General features: G+C 53.2%; 1 protein-coding gene across 1 annotated transcript in view; it reads left to right on the plus strand.

The window, feature by feature from the left end:
- The window catches only part of OTUD7A (OTU deubiquitinase 7A), a 384,350-nt gene that overhangs the window by 173,854 nt on the left and 195,141 nt on the right, over positions 1–15,355 (plus strand). The window contains exon 2 of the mRNA XM_058294822.2: positions 3,436–3,539. The gene's annotated coding sequence lies outside the window, so the exon portion shown is untranslated. The remainder of the gene's footprint in view (positions 1–3,435; positions 3,540–15,355) is intronic.

Raw genomic sequence — 15,355 nt, forward strand, 5'->3', positions numbered from 1 at the left:
CTGTGGGATTTATTCCTTCATACCTCATACTGATTCTATTATAAATGGTAGTTTTGGTTTGATTCTCTGAATGTTGTGCATGGACAGAAGCCCAGTTGATTTCGTGTATTCATTTTGTGTGTGAAAGTTTGCTAAACTCCTTCATTCAAATAATTTGCCTCTAGGGTTATTTTCCATGTAGAAAACTATATTATTCACAAAGTAGTGACAGCTTTTCCCTTCTTCCTAATTTCTCATACCTTTTCTTTTAGTCAGTTGCCTAATGGCTAGCTAATTTTTACCATTGCCTCGCTGCCCTGGCCAAGGCCTCCGGGCGAGGGAGAGGGGATCCTTGCCCTATTCCTGATCTTAAAGGAAAGCGTTCAGCATTATTCGCCATGTCACCATTAAGCGCAACGCTTGTTGTGATTTTTTTGAGATCTCCTGTACCAAGTTAAAGAACTTCTTTTCTGCTACTACCGTGCTGAAGGTGTCTTACTTATGTTATTTGAGCTTACTTTATCATGAATGTTTGTTGAATTATATCGACGCAAATCTTTTGAAATGATCACCTGGTTGATCGCTGTTTAATCTTCAGTTATTGTGGTAGATTTGTGAGGTTAAATTTGCCTTCTTGAACTTTATTTTTACTAAATATTGATATTACTATACCTTTTCCATTTCTTAGCAGTAGGCTAAGATAACTTTCTATCCCTTTATTTTTAACTTAAACTTTCTAAAACTCATCACTTGATGAAAAATCCAAATTATGGCTATATTATTATTTTTTCAACTTGCCATTGTTTCATCTTTTCATAGCAGGTTGATTTTTCTTTTTATAGGAGTATTTTCTCTCTAAATCCTTTCACGAATCTGTGGATAATAAACGTAGTCGTCTATACACGTCTGCAAATATGTATCAGCTTTCCTCTTGAAAGATAATTAGGCTGCCCATGAAACTCTGGGTTACCAGTTACACCAGCCCACCCCACCACGTCTTTAAATGTTTTGCTCCTTGAACACTCCGTGGCCAATGCAAAATCTTCCATCTGATTCTCATTCTTATACGTTTACTCTCTTCTCATTTCTGTTCAAGAACACAGAAAATGCATTGCCTGCAAAACCATTTTGAAGGAATTACTGGAGAATCCCCTCGAGTAAATAAAAAGTTAATCCAATAAAGGAGAAATAAAAGAGATAAAACTTATCATTGCTGAGTCAGTCAACCGTGAACCACCCAGCCCCATACTGCAATCATCAGTAATAGAGCCAGGAAGCTTAAGGCAATAGTTACAAAAGTGTTTCCTAAGAAAATAGAAGCATGAAAAGTAAAGCACTTTGGAATTAACACGCTAAATGATCTCAATAAAATATAGCAGGTAGCCTAGGAAGAAAGGGGAGTTACACTGAACTAAGGGTTTAGAAATTAAAGTTCATAAAAATTGATTCTCAATGTGGATGGGAAAAAAATGAATGCACATGTATATATGGGAAAATACTAGAAGAATTAAAATAAGATGTATAACTTGTAGTGAGGTAACAAGCATGCTACCATCGCTGGGCAGGCCCAGCACGTTGAGATGAGGCCTCGTCTCCTGCTGGGTGAGTGCTTGGCGCGGGTAGATTGTCGCCCCCCTGCTACTCTTGCCCGTAACGGCTGCCTCCTCGATCTCCACCCAGCATCCGGTCTCCATAGGGGCCGCCCTAGGGGAATCGGCCTGCCTCTCCCGCGCCTCACCAGAACCCAACCCACAACTTCCCCTTATCTTCTGCCCCAGCCCCCATATACCCCCCGCCAGAATGATAACCTCACCTCTGCCCCTTTACCTAGCAACAGCCTCCAACAACCCATCGGAGGTCGCCTTCAGCTTAAGCCAACCCGCACCCCACACGTCGCCCCTTACCCTCGTACCTCACCCCCAACCGTCCCCAGCCAATTAGCGGCCTCCCCTCACATACATTGCCTTATTTGGCTTAGCCTTGCTACCGCCAGCACCCTGGCCTATATAAACGCTTGTCTTCCTCAATAAAGCAGACGCGTTGCCACCACTCTCCGTCTCCGCAGCATTCTTCGCGCCGCTGTGCGTCCGCCCTTGACACTGCCCGCTGTCCGCCGTGCGCCCTCATGTAGCAAAGCAGGTGCAGCTCAGTGGTTGAGCACCAGCCTCACATATGAGAGTCCTGGGTTCAACCCCAGTACCTCCTAAACTAAAAAATTAAATTAAATTTGAAAATTTAAAAAGATGTATAACTTCTAAAAACATTAGAGAAAAATGAGAACAATCAAATCAAAGAGAAAAGAACAAGAAACCTTGAGAAATAGAGAACACTTAACAAGATGGGGAAGACCCAGATATGCCAGTTGTCCTTCCCTCCTTCTCCCTACTTCCCCACGTCCCCCAAAATGGGGTTAAATCCCCCGATTAAAAGAGAGATGCTCCAAAATTGAGTAAAATATTGAATTGTACCTAGAAGATACTACAAGAGACCCAGCTGAAATAAAATGACCTAAAAGGGTAAAATATAAATGCCTCGACCAAGATATAACAAGCAACATTCCTGAAAGATAGACGAGTGACGACAAGCAGCAGAGATGCGGTTTCAAGGTGGGAAGGCGGAAGGAGCCTAGAGCTGGACCGTGCCTGCCGACAGAAAGGCCAGACCCCAAGAGAGCAGCCACGGGGCGCGCAGCCAAGTTGGGGCGCTCCGGGAGCACGTGGGCTCGCCAGGCTGCAGGCAGCCGGCCGGGCTCAGCCTGCTCAGGCCAGGCTCCCCGCGGAGGGGCTGGGTGCCCGCGCCACGTTGGAAGTCCACTTGGGGTGCCTGGGTGGGCTCCGAGCCCCCTGCTTGCTCTGCGTGGGCGCCACCCTCCCAGCTGTCGGGCGTCCTGGGGGCTCTGACGGCCAGAAGACCCCTCCCTGGGAGAAGCAGCGCCATCATGACCCCAGGGTCGGGCTGCTGAGGTCCCCCGGCCGGGGTGGGCGCGGCCCAGTCCCCGTGAACCAAGACCGGGTCATCTCCCTGATGCCCGAGATGCCCGCAGACCACACCAGGGTCCTGGCGGGGTGGGCACGGCATGACCCCCAACCGCCCGTGGACCACGCCACCGAGAGCCCCGTGGGGTGGCCCGAGCCGCGGGAGGCCCAGCAATGAGGGGCAGGTGCTTCTTGAGAGCTGGGTGCCACCTGGCAGTCGCTTCTCTAGACGCTTGTTCCCGTCTCTCAGCCGGCACCTCCAGACACCTTCATTCACTAAAATCTCAAAGGGCGAGATCCCAGTTGGTGCGTGGCATTCACCCAAGACGTGTCAAGGGCTTATTGCGTATTTTAATGATTGCGAAATTCGTAAAGTTAACATTTAAGTTTTTAAAATAAAAAACGAAGTCTGCAACTGAAATGTTAACTCCTAATTTTGATGAAGTGGAAGCATTCCTTGTACTGTCCGTGTCCGTTCCAGAGTCTCCCACGTGCACTGGAGCGGCGATGGAGCTATCCACAGGCCCACGCAGCGCTGACGCCGAGGCCTGACGGCCACCTCCGGAGACGCGCGGAGGCCAAGAGGTAAGTCGTGTGCACGGGGGACCCAGGGGGGGACGCGTCCCGAACAACGGAGCTGGTGGTGGTCCCGGGAGTACCTCATCCAGAGTCAGTGCCAAGGCAGGGAAAGGAGTGGAATCTGCCCCAGAGTCTATTTAGAGGAATTCTGACATGTGTGTCTTACAGCGTCAGAATTTGTTTAAAATCACAAACATTCCTCTTAAAAAGATCGTGACTCTGGTGCGTGACCAGCGTGTGATTTGATTTACATTAGGGCAGGTTTCCTAATGTAGCTCCCTATTATCGTCTATTGCTAACATGGTAGATTTCAAAAGCATTCTAAGGGTATCATAAAACGAAAGTGCTGTCAGAGCCAGTGTCGAGGCTCTAGGCGCCGTTGTGAGAAAGAGTTCAAGGACGAGCCACAAATTCATCAGGAAAGCCAAGGTTTTATTGGAGAGGAAAGCAAGAGAGCACAAATGCCCCTGTAGAGGAGGGTAAGGCGGGCATTCTCAGGGGAGAAGAATGCGGAGTTCTGTCCCGGGGTCCCCTGTTTTATGGGATGGGGGATGCAGGACCCCAGGTCTGCTCTGGTTGGCATATTTGAGACAAAGCAGGGAACGCTGTTGGGAGGTTTGATTCTCTTAGGGGCTGGGGGTTGCTGCCCGCAGGTGACTGGCCCCTGGCTATCGCTCCTGGGCCCTGCGGGAGTTTGCTGCTTGAGGGGCTGGTGAAAATAGGTGAGTCGTGTGGGGATTTCCTGCTTTTCTCCTTTTACTGCTGGGTGGACGCTGCAAGCTGCATTCCCACTACTTGTTTGTGCGCGTCAGCAGGCGCCAGCTACGTACTGAGAACTTGTTTATGTGAGCCCAGCAGGATGCTGCTGTCGTTCTTTTTTTCTCCTGGAAGGTGTTTGTGTGGAGATTTACGACATTTTCTGCCTGTCCTCCTTAGTCCCTGCTCTACCCTGCCTCAAAAGAAAGCTGTGCCGTCATCTTAGCCACTGATTGTTTTCTTGTTTAGAGTTTCTTCTTAGTTCTTGTCCAAAAAGATGCAGTTTTAATCTAGTCAATATCAGAGCATAGCGGTTCTTTTGCATTATGACTTTTTTTGAACAAACATTTCATACACTTTTTTGCCCTTCTTTATATTTTGAAAAACTTGAAATCTACAGGAGAGTTGAATCAGTTTTCAGGGGACATCCATGAATTCGTCACCCGGTTTAGCAGGCGTTTACTGTGTAGCCACACAGACACACAGGTTGCAAATGTGTGTGCTGAGTTACTTTTCTCAGCTGAATGTAAATTGCAGACTTACGGCACACTCGGGCGTTGAACTGCTAACCACATCGTCTGTCTTCTACAAAACCCTAATGCCATAATCACTGTGAAATGTAGCATTGACGAAGCAATAGTATTCAGTGTGAAGGCCGTGCTCCGCTCTCCCTGGTGTAGCCAAAATATCCTTCAGAGCTGGTTTCCCTCCAGCCAGCATTCAGTGAGAATCACGCATTGAATTTGATTGCATCTCTTTAAATCCAACCCAAACCCTGCTTTTTCCTTTATCTTTCTTGATGTTGAATTGACACTTTCGAAGATTCCAAACCATGTGTTTCATGAGCGGTCCACAGTCTGGAATTGTCTGATTGTTCCCTCATAACTAGGTTCAGTTAAACATTCGTGCATTTCACGTCCATGGGCCAGCCGTGTCAGTTGTGACCTGTTACCGGTAAAAGATGATAAATTTGTTCACTGAAGTGAAAGTAAAGCTCTTCTTTACAAAACCACTTTTTTATTTAATCCTTTGTAATTAATAAGGAATCTGGAGGGCTAACTTTGAGTCCAGGCCAATCTCTCTGCCCATCTAATTTCCACCCACTGGCCTTAGCATCCATGGATGGCTATACTGTGATTTTTAACTTATCAGGACATCAGACTTTCTTTCCTTTTCCTCTTCCCTCACTTTTCACATTTTCCTTGGCTGAGAAATACCAGGCAAGGGTCAAGGAGAGTACTCAGAATTAGATCCCCAAGGTGTGAGTAGGTGGCAGCTAGTCTCCACATCCCCTGACTGGACGGCCTGGAGCCAACACTCCCCTGCCAAGCCTTCAGCGTCTTGTCTTTAAATTAGGAGGCCAAGAGCGCAGAACCTGCTCCTGGAGGCATCAGCCCAGGAGGACCCCCAGGCCTGGGCTCAAGGTGTGCAGCTGGTAAATATTATTGGAGGCAGGGTGGATGCCAGCTGGAGGCTCGTTCCCTCCTAAAATCCTTTGTAAGCAGTGAAAGCTGAATAAGACTCTGGAAAAAATGCTGGTAAAAGGGTAGGCCTGGGCCTGGATTCCTGCAGCGAGCAGGTGCCTGGAGGGGCAGCAGCCCGAGAGCAAGGCGTCACCGGGGACCCGCTGCAGTGAGGGGCAGGCCGCCGCCGGCCGTTTTCAACCCTCTCCCTCACACTGGGCGCCCTCCCTGCTCATCAGCCACCCTTAAAGCAGTTGGGCTTTTCATCTGAAGCTTGTTAGATTTCTTTCTGTTTAGAGCAAATCCCGGGGTTTTTTAAAATTTTATTTTATTTTATTTCATTTTACCACTTTTGCCATGGAATCTTCCTTGAGGACATTTTGAACATTTTACCAAGAAAAGAGCTTGCGAAAATGCACGTTCGTTCAGAAGCTACATAAGGCCCTGGGTTAGACAGAGTCTTCTGAGAAATAGCACAGCCCGTGGAGAACATTTTAGGCAAGTGTTTTAGCAATGCTTCCTCTGGAAATTTTACTTGCCTCATTTTCTCCCCCGCAACTCTGAAAGAGAGGAAGAAAACGGGGCCGTGTGCATTTGGGTGTTTTCTGGCTACTTCCCTGATAGCTACCCCCGCTAGCCTGAGGGTGGCCAAGGGGAGAGCCGGCCCCAACAGGGAGGGGCAGGGCCGGAGGGGGCAGGAGTTGGGGGGAAAGGGGCAGAGGGGGCAGGGGCGGAGGGGGCAGGAGCAAGGGGGGCAGGGGCAGAGGGGGCAGGGGTAGAGGGGGCAGGGGCGGAGGGGGCAGGGGCGGAGGGGGCAGGGGTGGAGTGGGCAGGGTGGAGGGGGTGGAGTGGAGGGGGCAGGAGCGGAGGGGGCAGAGGTGGAGGGCAGGGGACCTGGAGGGGGCAGGGGTGGAGAGGACAGGAGCAAAGGGGGCAGGGGTGGAGTGGGCAGGGTGGAGGGGGCAGGGGTGGAGGGGAGGGCACCTGGAGGGAGCAGGGTGGAGGGGGCAGAGGCAGAGAGGACAGGAGCAAAGGGGGCAGGGTGGAGGGGGCAGGGTGGAGGGGGCAGGGTAGAGGGGAGGGCACCTGGAGGGAGCAGGGTGGAGGGGGCAGAGGCGGAGAGGACAGGAGCAAAGGGGGCAGGGTTGAGGGGGCAGGGTGGAGGGGCAGCACCTGGAGGGCAGCACGTGGAGCCCGCGGCCTCCCGGGGCTGGCCCTGCCCCTCGCTCCTGCTCTCGAGCCCACCCTGCAGCCCCTCGGCCCCGCTGCCCCCGTGGTCCTGGGGGAGGGGCCGCCTCCCTGCCTGGAGTTTGTGGAATGAGTGAAACGCAGCGAAAATCAACCCCCCGGCCCTGCCCCAGGTCTCAGGGACAAGGCGCACAGACTCCTTCCTCCTGTGCGCAGCGCGGGTTCCGCGGCCCAGGAGGGGCCCGGCGTCGGGGCTGGGAGCCAGGCCAGGGCCCGCTTCCCGGCTGGACGGCCTGGGCGTGGCCGGCAGCCTCCCGGAGCCTGGGCCCCCCCCCCGGAGCCTGGGCCCCCCCCCGGAGCCTGGGCCCCCCAGAGCCTGGCCCCCTTCCTGCCTGGCCCCCCAGAAACCTGGGTCCTCCCTGGCCCGTGGCAGGGTGGACCCCAGTGAGGTTTGGGGGTGCCCGTGCCCACGGCTGCGGGGGTGTGTGCACCCCTTCCCCTGCCCCGCTCTTGCTCTGGGGCCACGTCACAGGCCCTGGGGCCTCCGCTGGGAAACACCCTCTCCCGAGCCCCAGCGTCTCCAGGTCCCTGCGGCCACGGCCCAGGAGCCACGGCCGAGCCCGCGAGGGCCACGGCGCAGGCGATGGAGCAGCGAGGTGGTTACGCCCCTCGCGGTGGGGGGGGCGTGTAGGCTCCGCTGCACCTGCGCCTGCCGGGGCGTCGGGGCCTTGTCAGCAGGTGGAGCTGAGCGCAGCCCCCGCACCCCCATGCCCGGGGCCCCGTCCTACTCGTGGCACGACCATGTGGGCCACTGGGCGCGGTGGGACCCCTTCTGTGAGGCCGCTCCAGCCCCAGGAGCCCCCAGTCCTCTCAGGGAAGGCCTGAGGGGAAGGTTCAGAGAGAGCCCCGAGGGGCAGCCAGAGGCCGAGGCCGGAGGGGAGGAGGAGGGAGAGGCTGGAGCCCTCCCGGCGCTGCCGAGTGACCGGGACCCCCGGCCAGCGCCACAGTCCTGGCTGAAGCCCCGCCCGGACGATGGCGCGATTCGGCCTTCCCCAGCCTCATCCGTGAACCAGTCCACCCCGTTGTTAGCCAGCCCGCCGTGTGGCGTTTGTCCCAGGAGCCAGGACCCAGGAGCGAGGGGGCGAGCCTGTCTCCTCGGCGCCTCGGTTTCCCTCGCCCACAGGGGCTCTTGATACCGAGCAGGCCTCAGGCGGCGCCTGCCAGGGCTGGGAGAGCCTCCGCTGAGCGCGGTCGTGGCCAGAGCAGGTGGGGGTGTGGCTGCAGACCCCGGCCCCCTGCCCTCGGCCCCCAGCCCCAGTGCCCCCGTCGCTGAGACCACGGGAAGCCATTCACCTGAGCTGCTCCGAGCCTGGGCGGGCGGCCGCGTGCCCCGGGCGGCCACCTCACTGGGAGCGCGTCGTGGGTCCTCCTTCCACGGTGTATGGCACCGTGCCCAGCGAAGGCCCCGAGTGCCCGCCCTGTGGAAGGACACCGTCCTGGCCACGGCCACGTCGCACCTCCTGCTGGTGCAGTGACTGTCGAGCACCTCCTACCCCACGCTGCCTCCGCGCTGCCCCCCTTCCCCAAGCTCGAGCTGCCTCCTGGCCTTTCCCTCCTGACCAGAGGCTGCTCCCCTGTGGCCCAGGAGGCCCCCGGCCAAGGCCTGCAGAGCTGCCGTTGCGCAGGCCTGGGCTCTGGCACTCCAAGTGGAGGTGCTGTCGCCTGTGCGCTCCTGACTGATGGCGGAGGCCTGTGTCCCACCTGCATGTCCATCGTAAACTCCCAGGAAAGAGCCTCCCTGGCACCGAGGGGTTACTGCCAGGCACCAGCTGATGGTCTAACTAGAAAGAGACTTTGAATAAAAGGGTCAACTCAGACCAGAAGACTATCTCAGCCTACATGTAATATCAGGTGTTAAAAACTGCTTTTTGACCTTGAATAAAAGGGGGAAATGAAAAGGACAAATGAGTTTATATGGCTATGAGTCTCCAAAAAAGAGTCGGGAGGTCATCAGAGGGGTTGCACTTACGCACTCCTCAGCAGGGTCCCAGAGACAGCCAGAGTAGATACAGCCCTAGGTACTGGTTCTCCTGAAGGCTACGGAGATCACAGGGTATATGATCATGGCAGATAGATTTGGAGTTCAAGACCATGTCATTTGACCCTACTTTGCAGTTTGTGTTCCTGAGTGTGATGGAGCTGGAGTCAGATGTGACCTTTCTACACATGACTCTTCTGTCACTTTTACCAGACCTGTGGTTTGCGCTGGGGTTGGTGTATACTCAGGGGACCTGAATCTCTGGACTGTCCATGTGATAGCCAGGCCCTGAGCCTCAACAGACTTGCAACTCCTACCCTCTTGTTTATTGGACTTACCCCAGCCAGCTAATACGGAGGTGAAGAAGGTCAACCACCACACCAGGGAGCCAAGAGTCTACAACTGTAAGCAGGAGAATTACATCCATCATCCATGTAGAATCTAAACACTCTCTTGATACAGAGGTGGAGTGGACGTAACCATTCCAGGGTCCACAGGATGGAGGAATAGTGTATGGATTAGAGTGGACTTACTGATATTCTATTCATGAACTATTGTGATTAGTAATGAAACAAACTGTGGCATTGGTGTGGAGAAAGTGGCCACGGTAGCTGCTAAGGGCAGGGAAAGGGAAGAAGAGATGCGATGTGGGGGCATTTTCAGGACTTGGAGTTGTCCTGGGTGGTGCTGCAGGGACGGATGCTGGACATTGTATGTCCTGCCATGGCCCACTGGATGGACTGGAGGAGAGTGTAAACTACAATGTAAACCATTATCCACGTGGTGCAGCAGTGCTCCAAAATGTATTCACCAAATGCAATGAATGACCCATGATGATGAAAGAGGTTGTTGATGTGGGAGGAGTGGGGTGAGGAGGGGTATATGGGACCTCTTATATTTTCTGAACGTAACATTTAAAAAAAAAAAAAAAGAGGCAATTGTCAGCGATGCCTGCTGTAAATAGCAGAGCTGGGTCCCCAGATGTAGAGTGTGCTTCCACGTCTGCAGAACTGGCCGATGCTACTGCACAGCCGAGGTCCGAGGTCCGCTTAGCAGGCAGAGGCTGGAGAGTCTAGCGAGGGTGACGTTGCCACCTGGAGATTGCAGGGCGCATGGGCACTGTCGGCCCCAGGCTGGACTTATCATTCCTGTTTTCATTATCGTCGTCTTCTCCTCCCCCTCCTCTCTGCCTCCTCCTTCCTGTAACCCCCAGTTCTTTGCTCCTGGGGCTGAGTGACAGACCAAGCCAACCCCCCCCCCCCCCCCCGCCCCATGCAGGGCCAGCTCCTGCGCTCACAGCAGTGGCTTGGAGATGCCCATCCCACCCGCAGCCTGCCCCAGGGCAGCACCTGGGCCGGCACTCAGCCGAGCAACCAGACACGGAACCTGGCAAGCCGCCCCCTAAAGCCAGCCACCGCGATGGCATTTAGAGACGACAGGGACCCCCGATGTCTAGAAATAGGCCCAGTAGAGTGCCGGGGCTCATTCTCACCCGTTCAGAGCACATGCCCAGAGTCTCCTTCCACCTTGATGTTTCGCAGTTTCGTTTCCTCTTTGAATGGGTTTCCATTCCACGCCCGCTTTTGCTGTAACGCACTTTCTCCTTAAGTCATTTGTTCACCATCCCGTGATATTTCTGCGCATGTGCGTGTAGACAGATGTACATATTCCTATATGCATCTGTGGCAGTTTGAAATTATTTTATGAATCCCAAAACGAGACAGAGGACATTTGGAGGCTGGTCCACTCCTGTTCTGCTTGCATCTCCAGCCTCTGGCTGGGTCCAGTGGAAAGTGGAGGTGCACAGGAAGGAGAGCTCTGCCACTTTTGACCCTGCCGTGTGACAGAAAGGAGCGGCCAGCAGCTGAGGCCCAGGAGAGACGAGCCCCACGCCCGCCGCCCTCAGCCAAGCAACAGACACGGTGTAGCCCGGACCGGAAGGAGCGCCCAGGAGAGACGGCCACCTCCTGCTTCAACAGGCGGAAAAGCGCCTCTTATGGTAACTCGAGCTGGACTTTTCACGGCCTTGGCAGTGTGAGCTTTTACCCCAAACAAGTCCTTTTTAAAAAGCCAGCCCACTTCTGGTCCTTTGCACCGGCAGCCCTCTGGCAGAGGAAAACAGCATCCGAGTGATAAAACTCATCTTACGGATCGGCTTATCGTGACTGTTCGTGGGGCGTTCATGCACGTTTGATGGAAGCAGCACAACTTCGTAAAAACATGAAAGCTAAAATATAGCAGAAAATATACGGCCTTCGAGGAGCCTGGAATCCTTAGCTCGCCCCCTGGTTTGGTGCCAGGGCTGGAGGCAGGAATGAAAGCGTGCAGGGCAGGCCTCTTCCCCACACAGGAGTTTCTGGAATGGCCATGTGGAGTTTGGGAATTTGAGAACGGATGGCTTTAGGGCTGGCCATCCTCACGTCCCCTTGAAGATGTACCCGGGCCTTCAGGGCAGTGTGAGAACCCCTGCCCAGCTGCTGCCACGGTCAGGGGCCTGAGGCCCCGGGGGCGGCTCTGCGGAGCCCCTGTCCAGGCTGCTGCCCTCCCTCTCAGCCCCACGTGTGCAGCCCCCACCTCTGACCCCTGCAGCTACTCTCGGAGCCCTGCAGTCACCCAGGAAGCTCTGCTGCCCCTGGTCTCCCCGGGGTCTCCCAAGAACCTCCGTGGACTGGAGATCCCCGGAGAGGTCCGAGGTGGCGCTCTGCTCCGGCTCTCTCGACGCTACGTGACGGGTGCTCCAGGCCCGGCTATGCTGGCGCGCACGTGTCCCTTGTGGTTGGTGACACCGTGGCCTCACCTTAAGTCTCGTGTGACTTTCTTCCATGGCGCATGGCGGGAACAGCGACAAGCCGTGTGGGGTCATCGGCATCGCCAGACAGAAAGCCCAAGTAAGCGGCGCTCGCGTGGCGTCAGGGCCTCCCACTCGAGGTCCAGTGCTCAGCCGTGGGAAACAGCTGAGTCGCCAGGGAAACTAAGTGAACGTAAGCGCAAAAAAGGCCTGATGCTCAGCTGCAGCCACGGAGCTTCAGGCACAGACACTTCGCACCACGGATGTGGGAACGGGGTCGACCAGGTGCCCTGAGTCCAGAAAGCCAGTTTCTATCAGGATCACCGAGCAGCGCTTTGCTGAATTTCCTGTGTTGTGGACCTTTGCAGAGTACGGAAAAGCTCAATTCTCAGAGACAGTCATTCGTTAGCTTCTCCCGTCCTCCTCCGCTCTCCTTCTCCCCCTCTTTCCTTCCACCATCCTTTACTTTATCAATCTAATCTACGGGCGTCCTGTTCCATTTGGGTCCCCTTTTCTGGCATCAGTGATTGCGTCCTGGCTATTGAGTGCCTCACTTATTCAACCCAGTAACGGTGGAGCCAGCAGGAAGACAAGTAGTCTTCCAGGTCCCAGGGATTTGGAGAGTCAATGGGGCAAAAATACACAATAAGGTGTTAACGTAGAAAAACTTCGTATACAGGGAAAAAATCAATGCTATAAATGGGCCTGATTCTTCTACTGGGCAATAAAAATCATAAGTTATCGATTTCTGCAGGTTAACTGCTAGGCTTACAGGACCATCAAGCCTTGACCCTTTCATCAGTTATGAATTAACAGATAAATATTTGTGACGTTTCCCAAGGGTTTCAGAATAGGATCAAGCCGGTTTATTGGAAAAGGTCTCAAAAAACAAAAACCAATTTTCATTTTTTCAAGTCTGGGATGAATTTAACAATTAGCTAAAAAAAAAAAAGATGGCCAACAAATTTTGAGTGACCACGTTCACCACCTCCAGGTGTCTGCTCTTGGGCTGGCACGATGGACTTGAGCGTGTGTGTAGATGCTCTAAGAGCCTCTGTGTACGGAGCTTCTGAAATGGCTTCATGTCCTTGGGTGGACCCCTTGTGTGTGGACAGGACCCCATGCCTTGCTTCCAGCAAACAGAATATGGCAAAAATGATGGGTCCCACTTCCGAGGTCAGGTGGCCCAAGAATGTGACTCCCCTCTTCTCACACTCTCTCCACCGCTCTCGTGGACTTGCTCTGATGGCATAAGCTGTCACGTTTCGAGCTGGTCGGTGGAGACACCCATGGGGCAAGGAGCTCGGATCCTTTCTCCAACAACCCTTGGAACCCTGGATCCTGCCAACGACCACGTGAGTGAGCTGGGAAGCGGCTCTTCCCCAGTCGTGCTGTCGACCAGCCCCACCAGCACCCCGGCTGCAGCCTGTGAGCCGGACAGTCCAGCTAAGCCCCACCCCGACGCCTGACCCACAGGGACTGTGGGATCATAAGTGCATATCACTCCAGGTCTCTAGATTGGGGGTACTTCATTTCCCAGCCATAAGGAATACAGCACCCATGGCTTTATCGCGTTGATACGGGCATCCCAGGAGAGGGTCGTTCATCTCTTCCTCCACTATTCCCATCTGCCTTCTCCCTCCTCTCCCTCCTCCAGTCCCCCATTCTAAACTGTAATACTTTTGTCTTTCATTCTTGTTCCATTCGGATTCCCCTTCTCTAACATCTGTGACTGCAGCTTTGGCCATTGATTAGAGACTGGAACGCAGAGGCAATTTGGTGGGGGAGGCGATGTGCGGGTCACAGAAAGTACCCCAGCCTTGCCTGGGAACTAAGTAATTTTCTCCAGTGAGTTCCGTTGCTTCAGGGCTGCAATGCCTCTTATTTGGTCTTGAGCCAGTGCTTAGTGTTTGAGTGAAATTGCTCCCACTCTTCTTCCCTCAGGGGAGCTCGAGACATATATCTTTTCTGCATAAAATGCAGTCTCTTTCTTGACTCAAGCAACTGATCCTATACTCTTCATATTCATCGGTTTCCGTACAGAAATAACCTTTTAACAATTGTAAGTTCCTTTGTATGATATGAAAATTGCCTAAGGCAAGTCTTTAGAATGGAAATCCAGAGGCTTTTATCAGGTATCCAGTGTTACTAGTTCAAAAATAAATTTGCAAATAGGTAATGACAACAGCAGTAATAATCTCCGCTGACCTGGTTGTTAGCACTCACCAGGCGCCAGCACCGATGAGCCCTTCATGTGCGTGAATCGATGGATCAGCACCCCTCGATGTCGAGGAGGAACTGCCAGCCTCATTTCAAAGAGGGAATGAGGAGCAGGGACTAGAAATAAATTGTCCCAGTTCTGTTTGTTGGCCAGTGTGGACTGTATTTTAAGATGTGTTTCTAGTGACTAGAGGTGGAAACCCAGGGCAGTGAAAGAAGAAAGCAATTATCAGATGAGCCCGTGAGGTCAGGAAGTCGCCTGGTACTTCTAGAAAGCTGGGTGGGTTCTTCACCCACCTCTCTCGAGTCTGTCTGTTCTTAAGGTTCAAAGCCGGCTGGGATGATGGATGCCGATGGATGTCTTTTTCCCTTTTATTTATTTGTTGTTGTTTTTTTTAAATTTGTATTGATAAACTGGCTTGTTCTGTTTAGAGAAATAGGCACTGATAAAACATTAAACTTTACCAATCACTAGCCTGTAAATATTCAGTTGACAATGGCCTGTTAAGGGGACAAAAGCTACAATTCTATGCTCGTGAAATTTAAATATACCTTTTTAATGGAAAAAGAGCTTAGGTTCCACTTGCCATGCGTGTGCTGGAAACTCTCATATGTATATGTTCAGCTTGCTGGAACTTCTGCCCAGATGTCTCTCTGGTACCTTTCCCTGCCTCGTCCTTCAGCAAACACACACACACTCCCACACGCACACTTGTGCACATGTGTGCACCCACTCCAACATAAACACAGGCACACACACGCCGACACAGCTCCCACGCTCATGAGCACTTGGCACACGTGCCCACACACGTGGTCTGTCACCCACCTGGAGCTACGTTTGCTCTACGGTGTGAGGTTTGCTCTACGGTGTGAGGTGCAGGGTTTGCTCTACGGTGTGAGGTGCAGGGTTTGCTCTACGGTGTGAGGTGCAGGTGAAGGGCCGTCCCGTCTTGTTTGTTGCACCTGGGAGTCCACTCATTCCAGGGCCATTTGCTGCAAAGTCTGTCCTTTTTACTGAATTGCTTCACGTCTTTGTTAAAAACGAGCTGTCCCTAATCTGTCCTCTTGAGCTGTGTGTCTCTCATTCACCAATGCCACACTGTCTTGACTACGGCAGGTTTAAAATACGTCTTAAGGGGGTAGTGGCAGTCTCACTGGTCCTCTTTTCGGAATTGTGTTAGTTTGTTTACTTCCTCCACCTTTCCCTATCGAGTTTGGAATCAGCTGGTGTGTGCCTACAGGGAATCCTGCTGGAATTCTGATTGGAATTGTGACGGATCCATAGGCCAGGCTGGGGAGAAGTGACATCGGGAAGGGACTGCGTCCTCCAGCCCAGGAAAACTAGACACGTCCCCATCCGTCTGGGTTT

The sequence above is a fragment of the Dasypus novemcinctus genome, chromosome 3 (genome assembly GCF_030445035.2).
Source record: "Dasypus novemcinctus isolate mDasNov1 chromosome 3, mDasNov1.1.hap2, whole genome shotgun sequence".
Taxonomy (NCBI): Eukaryota; Metazoa; Chordata; class Mammalia; order Cingulata; family Dasypodidae; genus Dasypus; species Dasypus novemcinctus.